Source organism: Calonectris borealis, chromosome 3 (genome assembly GCF_964195595.1).
Source record: "Calonectris borealis chromosome 3, bCalBor7.hap1.2, whole genome shotgun sequence".
In the NCBI taxonomy this organism is placed as follows: domain Eukaryota; kingdom Metazoa; phylum Chordata; class Aves; order Procellariiformes; family Procellariidae; genus Calonectris; species Calonectris borealis.
In genome coordinates, this window is record NC_134314.1 from 69,078,602 (window position 1) to 69,095,796 (window position 17,195).

Below are 17,195 nucleotides of genomic sequence, written 5' to 3' on the forward strand. Positions count from 1 at the left end.
GGTTCACTATTTCTCTAGGTATTTTCCTTGCTTGTTTGATCGGATCTTTCCTTCTTGATGCTTGTCTACAGCACAGATTCATAGTTCCAGACACAACATTTGCAGCTGTACAAGAAGGAAACATATGAAGTATTCCAATCGCTTTATTTGAATAACATTTATGAGCTCAATTAATTAGTATTTATACCACGCTAAGTGAAAAGAGGAAAAAGGAGAGGGAGAAAGAATATGCAAGTTTGATGACCTGGTTAACTCAAGAAGGATGACGAGGTTTGCTCAGTTCAATGCCCAGACTTGTCCCATAGTTCCTCAACTTATTTATTTCCAGTCATCATTACTCAACATATGGTCATGATTTATTAGTCCATTCACAACCTATTGAGCCCAAAGCAAAACGTGCCAAAGACCATACATTATTCCTCTGCAATAACAGAATCAGTTTCCTCTACCCTCTGTATTCTTCTGTTTTTCTTGCAGCTATTGATTTATATTGTGGAGGTATTTATTAGGGTTTTTCTGTGCAGAGGGTGTTTTTTCTTCCTCTTCTTGCAAACTTTTTTCACCAGTGAAGACCATGTGGAAAGTTGAACATTACTGGCAGGTGTCTTTCCATGGGTTACTGATTCCTGTGCTGTAAACGTGCTCCATCTGGTTCTCAAATTAATTTTCATCAATTGCAAAGCTCTCAGGAATATGCAAAAGTAAGTGTATGCGATGATAAAAACATGTGCGTTTTCATGTACATGCAGTGCACACACCAGCTCACTCAATCTGGTACTCAGAGCTGCATCTGCCTTTTCAGTTTAGCTGTGGTAATCTTGTAAGACGCCCGCCATTCAAAGTGTGAAATCCCTGGATTCTTCCAACTCTGCAAGACAAAGCACACACACATACAAAAAAAAGAAAAAAAGTGAATAAAATAAGCCACAAAACAACTTAGAGATACAAGGACTACTGTTACAGTAATCAAAAGCATTATGATTAAGGATTTTATATTGGACTCCTGTAAAATATCTATATTACATATAGATACATGCAATATTCAGACGCACACACATGTGTTTGATGCACACACAAATACGAACTACAAAATTTTCTTTTTCACTTCCAAAGTTCCCAAAACTTTTCACAATTGACATCTATAACTAATGAAATATATCCAGCAAGGATACATTAAGGGAAAAAAAAAGGAACTTTCTTTTGGCCACAGTAACTGGAGCAAACTCTTAAACAAAGATTCCACAACTTTGGAGTGAGGGTAGGGAAGAGAAGTCTCAGTGACGGAGCAGACACAGAGTTAGACCTCGAGGCACACAAACAGAATCACAGAATGGCTGAGGCTGGAAGGGACCTCTGGACATTATCTGGTCCAACCACCCTGCTCTAGCAGGGTCACCTAGAGCCGGTTGCCCAGGACCGTGTCCAGATGGCTTTTGAATATCTCCAAGGATGGAGACTCCACAACCTCTCTGGGCAACCTGCGCCAGCGCTCAGTCATCCTCACAGTAAAGAAGAGTTTCCTGATGTTCAGAGGGAACCTCCTGTGTTTCAGTTTGTGCCCACTGCCTCTGGTCCTGACACTGGGCACCGCTGTAAAGAGCCTGGCTCCCTCATCTTCATTCCCTCCCATCAAGTGTTTATACACATTGAAAACATCTCCCTTTTCTTCTCCAGGCCGAACAGTCCCAGCTCTCTCAGACTTTCCTCATATGAAAGATGCTCCAAACCATGGAAGTACAGCGCTAAACTTACCACTCTCACAGGAGACTGAGAAGATTCCTCCAGGGGTTAAATTACTGCTTTAAAGAGATCTAACGTACTCCAAAATTAAAGTAGTAGAAGTTTGAATCAATACAGATGAATTTTAAAGATTACTCAAATCCTGCATAAGTCTCCATTTGAAAAAGGGGGGAAAAAATTACCCAAATTCAGTTATATACAGAAGAGTGTAAATAGAGCAGAAGAGACCAAGCAAAAGGCTGTCCAGGATATTCCAGAAGTTGTATCTGAAGGGCACACATACGCACAGTTATTGCATCTATACAGTTACTGCTAAAGAAAGCTCATTTAAATTAAGAATTGCATTCATCAGAGCTATAAAAATGGTCTTGTCTATATTACATATGGCACTGTACTAACCTCACATTTCAAGTAATTCACTTTTTTTCAGTCTAGCATACATGTACCAATTTTTTAAAATAATTTTTTAAAAAGAGAAAAAGATAAGAAAAGAAATTTATAGATATAAAGGCAAGATCATGAAGTAGTTTACAACACTATTCAGCTAGCACACTTATCAGGAACGCTGTCCATGAGGTTTGGTGAGTCACTACCAGAACTTTTTAGCATTACAACTAACTGAAGATTTAAAAATAATGGCTGCTACCAATTTTTTCATCATAGCATGAGGAGGATATGAGAAATGTCACCTAGACTTTCCAGACTTATGGTGCTTCTCAACTACAGTCCGAAAAAAGTTCATATAAAGGAAAATTTAGAAAAACTTTCAGAACACAATGGTTTGAAGAAGAATTTGTGCACTTATCCCATAAGCAAACTTGATCCTGTTAAGGATCAGTGCTATTATTTGCATACCCGCTGGGGTCTTCCTAACAAACATCTGCACTCAAGAGTTGACATTTTATATTAGCAGAATGTGTATTATGATGCAAGTCTTTACTAATCCTACAGAGGAAAAAAAAAACACAGCTGGTTTACTGAGAAAACGGAAAGTCTCTGAAACATCAGTTACAGCAGCATGAATTAAGCATTAAACAGAATTGTTTGAACCGTGCAAGTACCATGACTTTACAAGCTGATTTTAAAATACAGAAAACTATAGATGCAGTGGCTTCACACAAAATCTATATGCAATTTCTGTCCTCATTCACTGCATATAAAATGAACAAGTTTGAGAGAAGGACTCTTCTACGTCTTGGCCAATAACCTTCTCTCACCTGAGTCCCGTTTACCATCACTTTCAAGATTAGACAAACCAATGGCTTCTCCTCTTAAAAATATCCTAACTGCATTAGGAATGCTGGACTGAGAGAGATGAAAATCTAAAATAATTACAAAAGGAATAAAGTCAGTTATTATTAAATACCTCTCTCTCAATAAAACACACCCTATGAGAATATTTTACCTTTAAATCACTGAAGGTCAACACTTCCTTTATGTTGTATTTATATTCAGTAGACAAGGTAAAAAATACTTTTAAGACTGCAGTGTCAAACAGTCAAAAGACAGACTAAATTACAAGTACATATATTATATATTAAGATTTAATTCTTTCCATTCCCCTCTCCTTCATTTCCACCCACTCAGTATTTCCTAAGAAATAACCTAATTAAAAGATTCAGATGCTAGTCTTCCCTCAAGAAAATCAGTAGCTAACTTAGACACCTCCCCTTCTTCTACCATTACAGCAGTCCCACAGTTCTGCTCCTCTTCACAAGTTTAAACCAAGCTTTTTGCCTTCTTTTTCCCCACCATGGAACACAAGGGTAACGGTTACTACCTCCATTGTAAAACATGTGTATGAGTTGAGGATAAAAAGCATTATAGAAGAGCTAGGTGTTACTTGCACAATCTTACCACTAGTCTGAATTCGGTTTGGGCTCCCCATATAAAGAGAATTTGGCCTTCCAGATGAAACTGATCCAAACAAAATTTTTAACTGCAGATTTTTTTATAATCAAACTTTATGCATCTTTTCTTTCAGAGCAGCGCAAGGGCTCATCATTGTACACTGTATTCTGGAAAAATATTTATTTATGCTGGTAAATTATTTCTAGCACTACTAGGACACTAAATAACAAAAAATTGCAGTTACTACTTTTACTCTCACTTGAAGAGTAGCTGAAAATATCTTTGCTCTGGATTTTCCTTTTAATAAAGGGAGATGCTACTTGAACTCATCCTCTAATACTGTTTTGATTCTAAGCCCAGTGATGTAAAATGTTTCTTAAGTACAGATACCTAATGAGACAAAAACATATTAGACCTGTGACACAGGACACAAGTATTTTATCTGATTTTGCTTTGAAAGCATAGCTCTTCTCAAATGCAAAACCAGCAACAAGTTATGTTTCCACACTATAGAAATAAATTTAGGTATTAATTCTAAAAAATGAGCTTATTAACAGTGGCTCTCACATCTTAGTGTGAATATTTAACTCATCTCCTAATTGCCTCCATTAACTTATATAAAGTGTAAGTGTTAAGCCACAGTTGGATAAACAGAAAAATATTTGCTTGTTCTCATGCATCTTTCACTGAGGTGTCTCTTATGTTGACAGAAAGAAGTCATGCACAGCCAAGTGTACCGATACTGCAGCAAGCTCTTCAGCGTTTTATGTTTATTCAAAACCCCACTCTTCAAGGCTCCAGAGCAGAGTATCTGAAGGTGAGGATAAAAGGAGACTGGGAAGGGCAGGAAAGCAGAGAAGGAAAATTCATGTGAGTACACACTATTTCTAAATTATTATCTCAAAAAAAAACCAAAACAAAACAAAAAAAGGACTCACAGCCTGCATTTTGAAGATTCTGACTGCCCAAACATCTTATGGAAAGAAACGTAAGTTATAGTGTCTTTGAAAAGTCAGGCTACCAAAATTCAGGGGTTTTCAGCCTAACCAGATTTCCTTCCTGTCGAACTTGCATGAGGTCAAAGGAAACTGCAGTTTTCCCTCTCTTTACAGTCTAAGAAGGAAAAAATATACACCAGTATCCATGAGGATAGCAAGATACTTCAAAAAAATGCAAAACCACGAACTTGCATTTTGTTCTGAAGGATCAAACCACAACTCGTTTCTGCACAAGCTGATGGCAGATGATCCCACCAGCTATCAAATGGTGACTGTGGGATTAACCTTCAAGGTTACTGCTGAACACTATACTACAAAATTGGCACATTCTGTAATACAGTAACTATATATTACAGGCTAAATACTATAGAGCTAGAAGCTGGCAAGATGATACATTTTGTTGTTTATTTAGTCCAACTTATAAAGTAACATAAATTATTAAATAACCCTCTCCAAAAGGGAAGAAAATTATTTAACAAAATTAACTCCTCAATTCCTAAAAGGCTGAAGTACATGCAAGAAAAGGTAACTGGTTTGGAAGTAAAAGGATTTTTTTTCTGTTAAAAAAGGGCCGATTCCATAGCAAGAAAATGTAATTTTGACCTGAATAAGTACTGGTTTTCCTCTTCTTTCACTCATCTCTTAATTATCTTTGCTTTATTCACCTTCCATTGCGGTATAAGTCATTGAGGTTAACATCCTTCTTTCATATTACACAACAACACAAAATTAATTTGGAGGACATGATTCTAAACAAATACCAATAAGCTCACTAGTGGTTGTAAAAATGTTTTTCACCCCTACGAAAATGAAGGAAGAGCGGAGAGGAAATAAAAGTTAGAAGATGCTCAATTTTTGTTCTGTTTGTTCTTAAATGGTTTTCTCCCCACAATGTATGTCCTTGGGTAATTCTAGAAGCTCTTCCCCTACTTGGGGACAGCTGCATGGCCTGGGCAAGACAGTCAGTTGTGCTAATCAGAGATGTAAAGAGATCTGTAACCCCAGCATAGCTGCACAGAAACAGATATGTAGCAAACGTGTCATGCTGGGCACCGTGATAATAACTGCCAGCCCATTAATACTGCCACTGTAGTGTTAGTTATATGCACCTATATATCGTTATAAATAAAACTGACAGAAATGTATTTGTTGGCATATTGAGAGAAGTGAAGCTTGTATTAGTGGCTGTTCAGCAGACATTCATTGTGAATATTGACAAAATTTATTTCAATGCAACACTCCGACAAACTTACAACTTCCTCCTCTACCAAATTACAGTCTCAGAGAAGTGAAAATAAAAAGTAGTAGTAGCTGATTGGCATTTCTGATGTGCTGAATGACCCTCCTGGGTTCTTGTAACAGAGGAAAAGGCAATATATGTATGTTGTGTACATTTTTTAAAGTGCAAGATCTTTTTTCATGTAAGCTGTCATATGAAAAATAAGGGAAATATTTGTATTATTTCTAGAACTATTATATATACTCCACTTTCAATGCTTGATGCTACACCATTAGTTTAAATGGGAGTTAAATTAAAAAATACAGTTAGGAAGAACAAGCAAGAAACAAATTTTAAAATGCCTTCAGGAAAAATATTTTCAAGAAAAACACCAAGGGTCCTTAAGCAAACTGTTAGAAGCTATTAATTGTGAGTTGCCGAATTTATACACATTCTCCAAAAGGTTGAGGCCTGAAGACATGAAATACAGTAAATTGTTAAAAACCCTGCCTATGGAGGAAGTGAGGTAAACAGTTATGCTGTTCATAGGGTAGAAAAGTTAAAAGCACTGCAGAACAGACTGAGCCCCAAAACGAAGATATTTGAGCTAAATAGAACCTACCAAAACATGCAAGAAAGAGAATACCTAACTTAGATGTGTTTTTTTGTTTGGTTTTGGTTTGTTTTTTCAAACACTTTCTTCAGCAACTACGTATTTTAGGTGAATAAATATTATACCCACTTGTGGAAGAACTGCTGCAAGTCCCTTTAATCAGTTACTGGTCAAACAGGCTCATGGGAAATTTCTGAGCCAAATAATGCTAGATCTGTTATGCTTATATGGCAGGGAAGCAAACCAGAAAAATAATTGAAGGTTAGACTTCACAATACAAAGCATTCAGCTGCAAGACAAACAGAAGATATTTCTGCTCCCATAGCCCTCACCACTTCTTTCTCAGCCCCTACCCACGGCACACCATGCCTGTCACTTAAACCAGAATGATCATTCAGGGTGCTACACTCTGAACTACATCAGAGAAATGATCCAATTAAAAAGTTCAGAAATGAAGATTCACAACAGCTTAACCAATACAAATCTGGTTTGCTAGATTCAGCCGCACTCTCAGCTTCCCTTGTGACAAGCCATACCCCTCCAGCCTCTCCTAGCACAAGCACCAGCACTCTTCCAATCGTGCAGTTCAGGAAGCTGATCTCGCTAAAAACTTGCCTTCCAAAACCAGCAATTGACTTTAAGGGAGCTTCCCTTAATGAACTCACCATGCACGTGCAGCAGCACTATTGCCAAGGTAAGAAAGGGGGTGGGAGGTATGGTACCACAGCAGCCTAGATTTCAATCAGTTTGAACTCTGCTCAAAAGCTTTTTCTTTTTTGTTTTAAGTTGACTCAATCCCTGACACAATCCCAGCATGGTCCCACATTCACCTGCACTGGCAAAATGGAGAAGGTGGAGCTGTACAGCACAAGTGAGAAACAGAGGGGAGGAGTACTTGCAACTAGTATTGCCACTTGAAGGCTTCTGATGACAAATTTTGGGCACAGAGTATTTTTGAACTCAAGGGTTTGCCCTCAGAAAGGAGGGAAGCAAAGTTTGTCTCTTGAGGATGAATTTAAGATGGCTACCACAATGTCCTGGAGCCAAGGCTGCCCATCAGCCATGAAAATATGCCTCATTTTCAAATAAATTGAAGTGAGCTGAAATACTTCAGACAGATGTCAAAAGACCCGTTTCACAAAAGAAACATATACAAATAACATGTATTAGCCTTTTAAACAAATTAGAGATTTACACCACTGACACACGCATTCAAAATCTTTAGAGATTAAAAGAAATGTGAAGTGTGACCAAGAAGTTCCCTTCACTTACAAGTGTGAATCTTCTCAAGAAAGAGCTGCAATCCTCACAGCACAGAGAACACTTACACAATGTGGGGGGACATTTACTTAAAAAGAGGTAACAACTGTGTCTCATTAATGACATACAAAGATCTTCAAGGGAGGGAGCCCCAGCTCTTACCATTTCTGTTCTATTGAACTGACTGCGCTGACCTTGCCTGTAATTACAGAGCAATTTCTTTCCCATAGGAACGTTCTGCAGCCTGCAAACATCCCTCGAGCCTGCAGCAGTTCCAGCTAGTTCCTAATTATCTCCAGTATCTGCTCACAGGCTCTTTGAACACTTTCTTATGAACATACATTGAAGTTTTGATATCCTCCACCAAAACCCCAATACACCTTTGTATGTGACACATGCACTGCAACACTGGAAATAAAAAATAAAATAAAAAATAGGAGGGGGAGATGAAGGGAGAAAATAACAGAAGCCACCAGTTTTTAAAATTCAGAAGAGCCCTACAAACAAGGACTATTTCTGTTGGACAGCACGACGTATTTCAGTCAGAAATCTGATAATCTCTGCGGAGCAGTTTGAGTGCAGCATGTTGCTGCCGGGAAGGATGCTGCGTCAGCCTGCGGGGAAGGAGCTCCTGGTGATGCCTGCAAGCTGCATCACAGGTGTGAAGTGGGTTGTGGGTACAAGCTTCCCACCACGCAGCCCTTTGCTCACCACAGGCTGCACTCTTAGAGCTGCGAAGCAAGGCACTTCTCACACCGGAGACCTTCAATGAGTTGGATATTTATTTATTTATTGAATACAAAAAGACAAGAGTTGCAGTTTTCAGAGAACTCCGGTTTCTCGGTCTTTGGCTTTGGGATCAAGAACTTAACTCTAGTCCTGACTGTCCTTCAAATGTGCTGTAACTGAAGATTTCAGTCTGTGTTGGAGGACTTGCACCCATGTCACAACCACTGCTCAGAGGTCTAGGCGGAGAGGAGGGATACTCCTGCCCTCACAGAAGAGAGATGCAAAGCTAAGGACAGCTTCATCTCCTCCCCATACTTGTCCCCTTTTGCTTCAAGTTCTATGTTTTTTCCTCGAGGTTCTGCAAGATTGTGCCAAGGTGTCTGGGATAAAAGAACATAATATCATGAAGACAGACAGACTCAAAAAGTGGTTGCCTCAGAGCAACCTTGACAAGTGACAGTCACTGAAAAGGCCTTTATAAGAGTTGGGAGGTTTAAATGAATGCTTGCAGCAAAGCAAAGACTTCTGTACAGAAGTGAGTTGTTTCACCAGCAAGACTCAGAGGGCATGACATTAGCTGCATGCAAATGTGCTCAGTTAAGTGAATGATGGTTTTGAGCTGCTCTGTCTGCATTAATATGCCAAGTGTTGACTGGTCACCTGTACAGACAGAGGCAACCAGCAAGAAGCAGGCATCCTCCACAGACAGTCATACTCTGGTAGGAAAGCTGAAGCCAGGAAGGCAGATCTGCACCTAGGTAAATTAGCACAGCAGCCTTATGTCTAATTATTTTTACTTTGTAGAGGTCTTCACGACTATGATTCTCTCTTCATCCTGGCCAGATGCTCCTGCTAGACATGTGAAAGATTTAGGTACATAAAATACAAAATTTTTAACTACGCTGTAGTCACAAACAGCTCTATCATTCTTCTTGCATGACAGTGTGACACTACAACCTTTCTAGTAAGAAGTCCATCGTAAGTAAAAATTGCTGATTACAGAAGCATTCAGTGGAAGGACAGCTATCGAGGACTGTGCCTTCTATTTTCTTAAATATGATATAAAAATATGTGTTAAAATTATCACAGATGAAAATGAATTAACAGAAAAAGATTTTCAGAAACACTGGAAAAATATTCAAGGAGCAACACGAGTTTTAAGTAAGAATTCTGAACATTTCACTTTAATACTGTCAATGTAAAAAAGTGACTACTCAAATTTTGTTTATAAATTCCATTTCTATAATTAACTAAAAATTTAGTTGAGATGCCAATTCTTCCCATTCAGCTTTGTCAATCTGCAAAGAGCAAGCCTTTAAAAGGTATAATTTTTAATATAAAATTTATTCATTTAATATTGTATTGATATATTTATTTCTTAACATGGTAACGTCCCAAAATAACTAGACTTCGTGTAATTCATTTAACTCTGCAAAACTACCAGATAGTGCTTGCTTCTAACTATAATCTCTACAAATTATGGAAAATGCTCTTCCATTGAACAAATGTTCAGGTTTCACCAAGAAAGTAAACAAATGCTGTAAATTTGTGGGCTTTTTTAAGCGAAAGTAATATTCTCACTACTTCCTAGCTAATCCTGTAATTCCTTTAATTTCATTTTTTTCTCAGGAAGTTATATAAATGCAGTAACTATGAAACTTCTTGGACCCAATTATTTCTCTTCCTCAACACAAAACTCTCAATGCCTTTCAGCATCTTTACCTAACCTATGCTTATGAGATTTTTTTTTTTTGGTAAAGCTCAGTTTCAGAATCTACAAAGGATGAAAATCAAAAGGGAAGATTCACTGTCGCAGTGAAATCTATACCTTTTAAATAAATACTCACACAGAGGTAATGCATTCACATACACACAAAGCTAAAGCTATCCACGACTAAACAGGAGAAAAAAAAACCACTAGCATTCTTTGATTGGATTTTCTTCTTTCCCATTGACAAGTTTCACCTTACTGCCTTTCCCAAGGAGCACAACAATCTTCAGACGAATATGGCATGATTTTCAAAACAGCCAGAGAAAAGACTGACTCAACTGAAGAATGTCAGCTTCACACATTTTCTACTTCATTTTGAAAACTTGGATTTGGGAGAGTAATATGATTGCATTTAGTACATGATGTGCTACTTAGCAGGCTTCTTCTGCTAAATCTGACAAATATAGGTCATACTCCTGCAATCATGCTTTGCTCATGCAAAGGTTGCCTTTTTTTTTTTTTTTAAACATGACTGTAAATTCCTTAGGTTTCCATCATGCTTGCAGATTGTAGCCAAAAGTAACAATAAGAAGATAAAAGCAGTCTAAGGTCACTTCATAAATAATACAATTTTGACCTGAAATTTTAAAGCTATCTTACCTACAGTTGCTTTTTTCCTTCTATGCCTAGAATTACTATATATTTAGACAAACTTGCTTTAGTAAAGCAAGCTTTTTATCAAATAAGTACTTCACAAAGTACCTCCAGAGCTGTATAAAAGCCTAACATTTACTATATTAAGTGCTATTTCTGTATGTCTATGTGAAGGGGTGAAAAAGCAGAACAATCGGAGGAAAAAAAAAAAACCAACTGGTAACATATAATCATTCCCTCTATAAAACTCAACATCTGTACTGAAGGTTCCTCTTCTATGTTGAAAAAGTCTGCTTGCAAACTGCTCAAGGAAAATTCTGCTGCTTTTTCTGGTAAGCAGCTTGGCAAGGTAACATCATAATCTTGCAGTGTCAGTGGTCCCTTTGAGCTTACGAAGTCTATTAAAACAAATTACATGAAAACATCTTTTTCAGAATTTCAATTCTACAGCTTAAAAGGATCAGTATATTCCAGTTTCCTTTTAGATTCAAGGAACGTAAGACAGTATACTGCTTCAGTATCTAATGCTGTCATGACACCTCAATACTTTCTCCATTAACTGTGTATTATGCACAGACCACACAATAACAGGAGGTTACTAGGAGAAAACTATATGCTTTCTTGTTACCTATAGTAGCTAGATTGCAATGAAATCAACACTTCAGCATCTGCTTGAAACAGCCATTACATTTGATCTGTAGTAGGTGGATGCACAAAAAAACCATCACTTAGACAAAAAGGTAAAATATACAGTATTTCACAAAGCTGGTACACAGCTTCTGAAATTAAGTAACTCAAGAATGACATTTTAAGAAAATTCTACCCCAATAACTAAAATGATATATTACTTTTCACTTACTGTTCTACTGAATGACAGCATGAAACAAAGACAGCTGATGAACAAACAAATTACAATGTCAGAATACAAAAATTCTATTCCTAACTATTAAAAGAATGAAAAACCTAAATTAAATCTAGTTACTCAGTGATTCTAAAACCTCAAATAATATCTGATATAGATGCTGACTTCACTGGATTGTCAACCTACCAACTCTGTATTGGGCTGGTTGATTAAAATGATGTAAGATATAAAACAAAAAAAGAAAAATCTGTTATACTTTGTATATAATCCAAAGATTATATGTTTGGCTGAAATCTCATTCTAAAAAGATATAAAACAAGACATTACACCTAAATATCCTGTCTTACTTATAACCGTAGACCATCACAGCAACAGTCGTATTACTGCCACTGCTATTTCTCCTTGTGTCCATATTGTAATATATTTGTCTCGTACAAGGGGTTGTGTAATGCTTGTGCCACAGGTCAAAGCAGAATATGGAAAGGTTGCTAGGATTACATGGGAGAAGAAGGATGAGCAACCAATGCGTAATGTTCACAGGGTGAGCATTTCAGTGCATTGATACAACTGCAAAGCATTAAGAGAGAATAAGGAAATGGCATACACTATTCCAAACATGTTAAATATACCTTTAAATAACTGTAACATGGACAGTGAATGGATAAATGTTCCACCATAATCCTGAAAAAAGCAAACCCCCAAAGACAATTATCATACAGGAACAAATAATTTTACAAATTAATACACCTGACAGATTTGTAGTTTGTCAGAGTTGCATCTCCCAAATACTCCTCACATTGTCACTCCTAGAGTAATCCATCCAAAATCTATCACTAAGAATGGGAGTAAACAACATTTTACTGATGGATAACCACAAAAACCATAAAACAAATATTCCATCCTTTCCTGTCCATCTCTACTGGACACAAAGACCTTAAGCAAGTAAAACCCAAAAGATCCCACGCTTCCATGGCATTTAAGTGGCCTGCTAACAAAACCAAATTTTCTTCCCCTTGTTCTCAAGAATGATCAAAGTATAGAACTAGGATTAGGAGCTCTCTAAAACTTCTTTCCTGTTTCCATCCTTGTAGAGAGAGGTATTCTACCCTTGGTATTCCAAGACAGCTATGAATTGTCTGCAATGCCTATCTGGTCCATTTAATTATCTTGCATATATTACATGTTTTTATTATTTCTACTGGATATCAAGTAGGTAGGAGATAGTATTAACAAGATTCGTGGATTTTTTTTCCCCTTTAAGGGAAAAACATCAATAAAATGATAATACCATATCCAATCTATCAGATTTCTTTTTAGCTGCTTAACTACAATTAGCATCTAAAGCAAAGTACTTTCTGAAGTCTTGCAACTGATGTAAGCAAAAGAGGCTGGAGAGCTCATACTATCACCTCATGTCTTACGTTGATTAAAGCTTGAGAAGCTAAAGCTCACATCCAGAAAACATGTTAAATTGGTATTTCAGTTGACTGAAACCATAACGTGGCTTTTTATAAATGTAACTCACAAGCTTTAGTTTGCACTTGTATGTTTACAAATTTTCATTTCAGATGAAGAAATCCATCTCACAGAGAGCAATGTGAACAGTAAAATAAAGCAAGACACTGCTAGATTCTAGACAGACATACTAGAGCAAGGCAGAGCTGCAGGGATCTGATTACAGACAGTATCTTCTGCTGGGCAGTCAAGTCTCCCACCGGGATGGGGAATACATACACTGGGGTGTTCAACAATAAAACAGTGTTTCTTATACACAGCCTTACAGATGTCACAGGATTATTCCCTCTCAATGCTCCAACATTTTAATTTATCAAAATTTTTAAGCAGAGCATAGCAAGGCACTTACGGTTTCATAACATTCCCCCATGCAATGTGTTCTGTGATTCTTGGATCTGTTGCTCTCCTTACAAAAGCCAAAAACCAAGTACAAAGCAACTGCTATGGGTTGATAGCGAATGCCCTTTACTGCTGCTTCTCAGAACTGTACCCAGATGGGCCAGAGCTCTAACAGACTAAAAGCAAACCCAAGCCTATCTTCTTGAAGGCCACATGCAGTTGCAGAGAAAATCAGGATACACGCAGGTCACCCGCTCTGTTCAACATTTGTTATTGTTTTATTTGCTCTGAAGCGGAGCTCCAAATAACTGATGCCTTATCAATTTTCAAAAGAAGCTTCTATAATTACATTGGTATGCCCTATGGAAACACTACTGGCTGTCTCATAGCAACCTTCAACGATTCAAACAGCTAGCCCTGCTCTTCTCACAAAATTATTAATACTAAGAGATCTTTGTCATTCTTCAACAGAAGAGCTGATACGTGACTGGCAGAATTACTATTATCAATGGTAATCCAATGGATTTATGACCTCTTATCTCTTGAGAAATAAAGTTTATGACAAAAGTAGTAAGTACATTCAGTATACAGTAAGGCAGGATTGCTTCTATAAGATCTTTCTTACCACTTACGATGCCTTGAACACACACATTACAAAGTCACCTGTAAGATAGGTGATTCCTTTTGTAACAGATGAGGAAACTAAAGGTACAGGCCTGCAAGACAAGCAAGTGTTCAAAGCAGCCTATGCCATAGAAAGACTTCTTAATCTCTACCACCCCTACGACCTACTCCAGTTTGCCTTCCCAGATCTGGTTGGCCCTCGTCCCTCTGTTCACTGCCGAGTACCTGCCTGACATCTCCTTGCAGACTCAGTTTCCTAAAACATCAGAAAATAAAAAAGTGAGCAGTATTCTGTGGCCTTAGGGAGGTGGCTCAACTCACTAACGGGTCTGATGAGTGTCGGAGCTGAAGCAAAGGAGCAGGCAGGACCCACAAGACTTAGGTGCAGGGAGACCTTTCAGAAACAGAAAGATGTTAGATCAGCTCAGCCGCACCATGGAACGTCCCCACGGGACAGAGCTGGAGCACCCTCCTTAATACTGAACGGAAAGATAGCATCGAAATAAGAAGGAAGAATTTACCATTACTGGCTTCCAGTTTGTGTTACGATCCTATCACCCATTGAGTATGGCTCCTCTGATGTTTTCCTGTCCATTTCCATCCTGCTTCAAAACTTACCTGGTTTGGATTCACAGAAAAAGCCGTAACCAACATTCTGCTTTTTGTCCTCATATTTGAAAATATCCATCAACATTTGGTGAAACACATCTTGTGTCAAAACACTTCTCCTGCAGTTCGCTGCAGAAGGATAGATACTCAGGCCAGGTGAATTCAAAATTATTTACAGTAAGCAAGAATAGTTACTATTTCAATCATCAAGCACGGAAAATTGATTTAAATATGCAATTTTAATTTGATTTTGCATTTCTACTCCTTCTCTGAAATAAAGCCTGTTACTAGACAGTAACCTTAAACTGATGTTGATTTGCAAGTAAACATAGCTTATACTTCACATTTGATATTTCTTTTTGCTAATTATAATGCTATAATACATTCACATTTAAGTAATTTCATAATTCAAACACACATTTATTCAGATTGATGATTTTCATATTTGATGTTAAAGAATGGTAAATGGTCCTTCTCATTTTCTGGACCAGATGTTCTCCAAACTGCCATATATACACCACTGACACACAGTATATGCATACGTAACACTGCAAGTACACAAATGTTGCAAGACCCAGCCTAGAACATGAAGTTACCACTGCCAACAGTCAAATCCAATGTCGCCAATGTTGCTGGGGATAGCAAAAAAAAGTTGCAATATATTAAAGGATTACATTTTAGGATTATCTTCCAAACTCACAACTGTGCCAAATTAGTTTCAACAGAAACTAGAATTCCATTTACACAAATCCAAGTTTTACAAGATTTCGACAATGTTACCAATAAAATAAAACTACACTAGATGTTTTAGATTCATATGCCTCTATTAATTATGGTTTTCATTGAAAACTAATTTTTTTTTTTTTTAAATCAAAGGAAGCATTATCTTTATCTAGTGAACTGAGGTGTCTTTCTGGATACTACATCACTACAACAGTAGAAATAGTTGATCTCAACATCACACTTCATTTTTATTACATTTTGCAAGAGGAAAAGAATCCTTTTCAGCTTCTCCTTTAAAAAAAAAATTGACATAAACTATACTGAAATAAACACGCAATTTTCCATCTGTGCCTACTGAAGAAACTCTGTTGCAAGCTGATCTGCCCCTTCAGCAAACTGAATCCAATTATTTACCCAGCAAATTCCCTCATTTCAGTGATCTGATGTACTTCAAAACTTCAGCAAAAAATATTTAAGCAATACATACTCATATTATTTATTTGCAAAGCTATTTTATTTAAATTTGACAACTTATGCTAAAGGTTAAATTTACTGCAATAGACTTAGCCAAAAAGTTCTACTCAAAACCAGTATGTTTTTATATCCATTTTTAGCTACCCTGTAAATGCTCTCTAACATATCGTAGTAGAAAAAGACTTTTGGCTATGGTATTGTCAGAAAGGCTCCTCCTCCATTAAGGACCCATGTCCGCACTTCCATCACAACACAAAAAGGTTCTGAATCTCAGTTTAAAAGCTGACAATAAAGATAAGACCAAGCTAAGAAGCCAAACTCTGAAGTAAATTGCATGAGGTACAGGCACACATTCTCTTCTAATCATTCAGCAGTGGACTGGTGATAGTCTCTACCAGGTACAGCAGAAGAAGACATATCAAACTGTCACAGCCAGACTTCGACACATTTTGTCTGCTAAAGCCCTTTAGACATACTAATTTTATTTCTTTAAAACTTCAGGAAAAGATAGAGTCTTCATACCTCGAATCTCAACATACACATGGTTTCAGATGGACGAATATGGCATCAGGTTCATAATAGAGGAGCTATGCAGAAATTAGTATTCCTACTCCTCCCCCATTCAAAGCCATGTACGTATGCACACATGAGAAGAAAAATTGTAATGGTTATTTGCCAAACCCTGCAGTGTCATATGGCAGCAGTAGGTCAGTCTTTAGAAGCTGGCTCCAACCTGACCAGTGACTGATCTGCTCCCTGAGACATCAGGTCATGACAAACATCCCGGTCACACAGCTAATGACAGAGATGGAGGGAATCCCTCCAAGAGGAAAGCAGAGACACAAGGAGCAAGTTTCCTTCTGGGAAAATGGGGTGAATTAAGGTCATACTGAAAACAGGCAGGTGGTTCAAAGGATAAAAAGAGCACTAGGTTAACATGTGGAGTTCATGCGGTTTTATTTTGAAGCCATGATGCTGAAGCTCTTGGGCAAAAGGCCCAAATCAGACTTCAGGCACGGTATCAATTTCCTGGACTGAGTGAACAGGCCAACAGCCTGTACACAGATACTACAGTGTCATCTGCCATCTAGTATAAGGGATGTTTAATTAGCTTAGTAGGGATACAGGGTTTGGGGGGCGGGGGGAGGGAGAACCTGTGTCCTTCAGTCTAGCACCAGCATTTGTAAGACCCTTTTACACTCAAAAAAAAACCCTGAAAACAAAACCAAAGTTATTGAAGCATTTTTTATTAGCATGCCAATGAAATGCTAAAT

At 37.6% G+C, this 17,195-nt stretch overlaps 1 protein-coding gene across 1 annotated transcript in view; it reads right to left on the bottom strand.

The window, feature by feature from the left end:
* Positions 1 to 125: 125 nt before the first annotated feature.
* Positions 126 to 17,195, bottom strand: part of GTF2H5 (general transcription factor IIH subunit 5) — a 47,443-nt gene continuing 30,373 nt past the window's right edge. The window contains exon 5 of the mRNA XM_075146070.1: positions 126 to 868. The gene's annotated coding sequence lies outside the window, so the exon portion shown is untranslated. The remainder of the gene's footprint in view (positions 869 to 17,195) is intronic.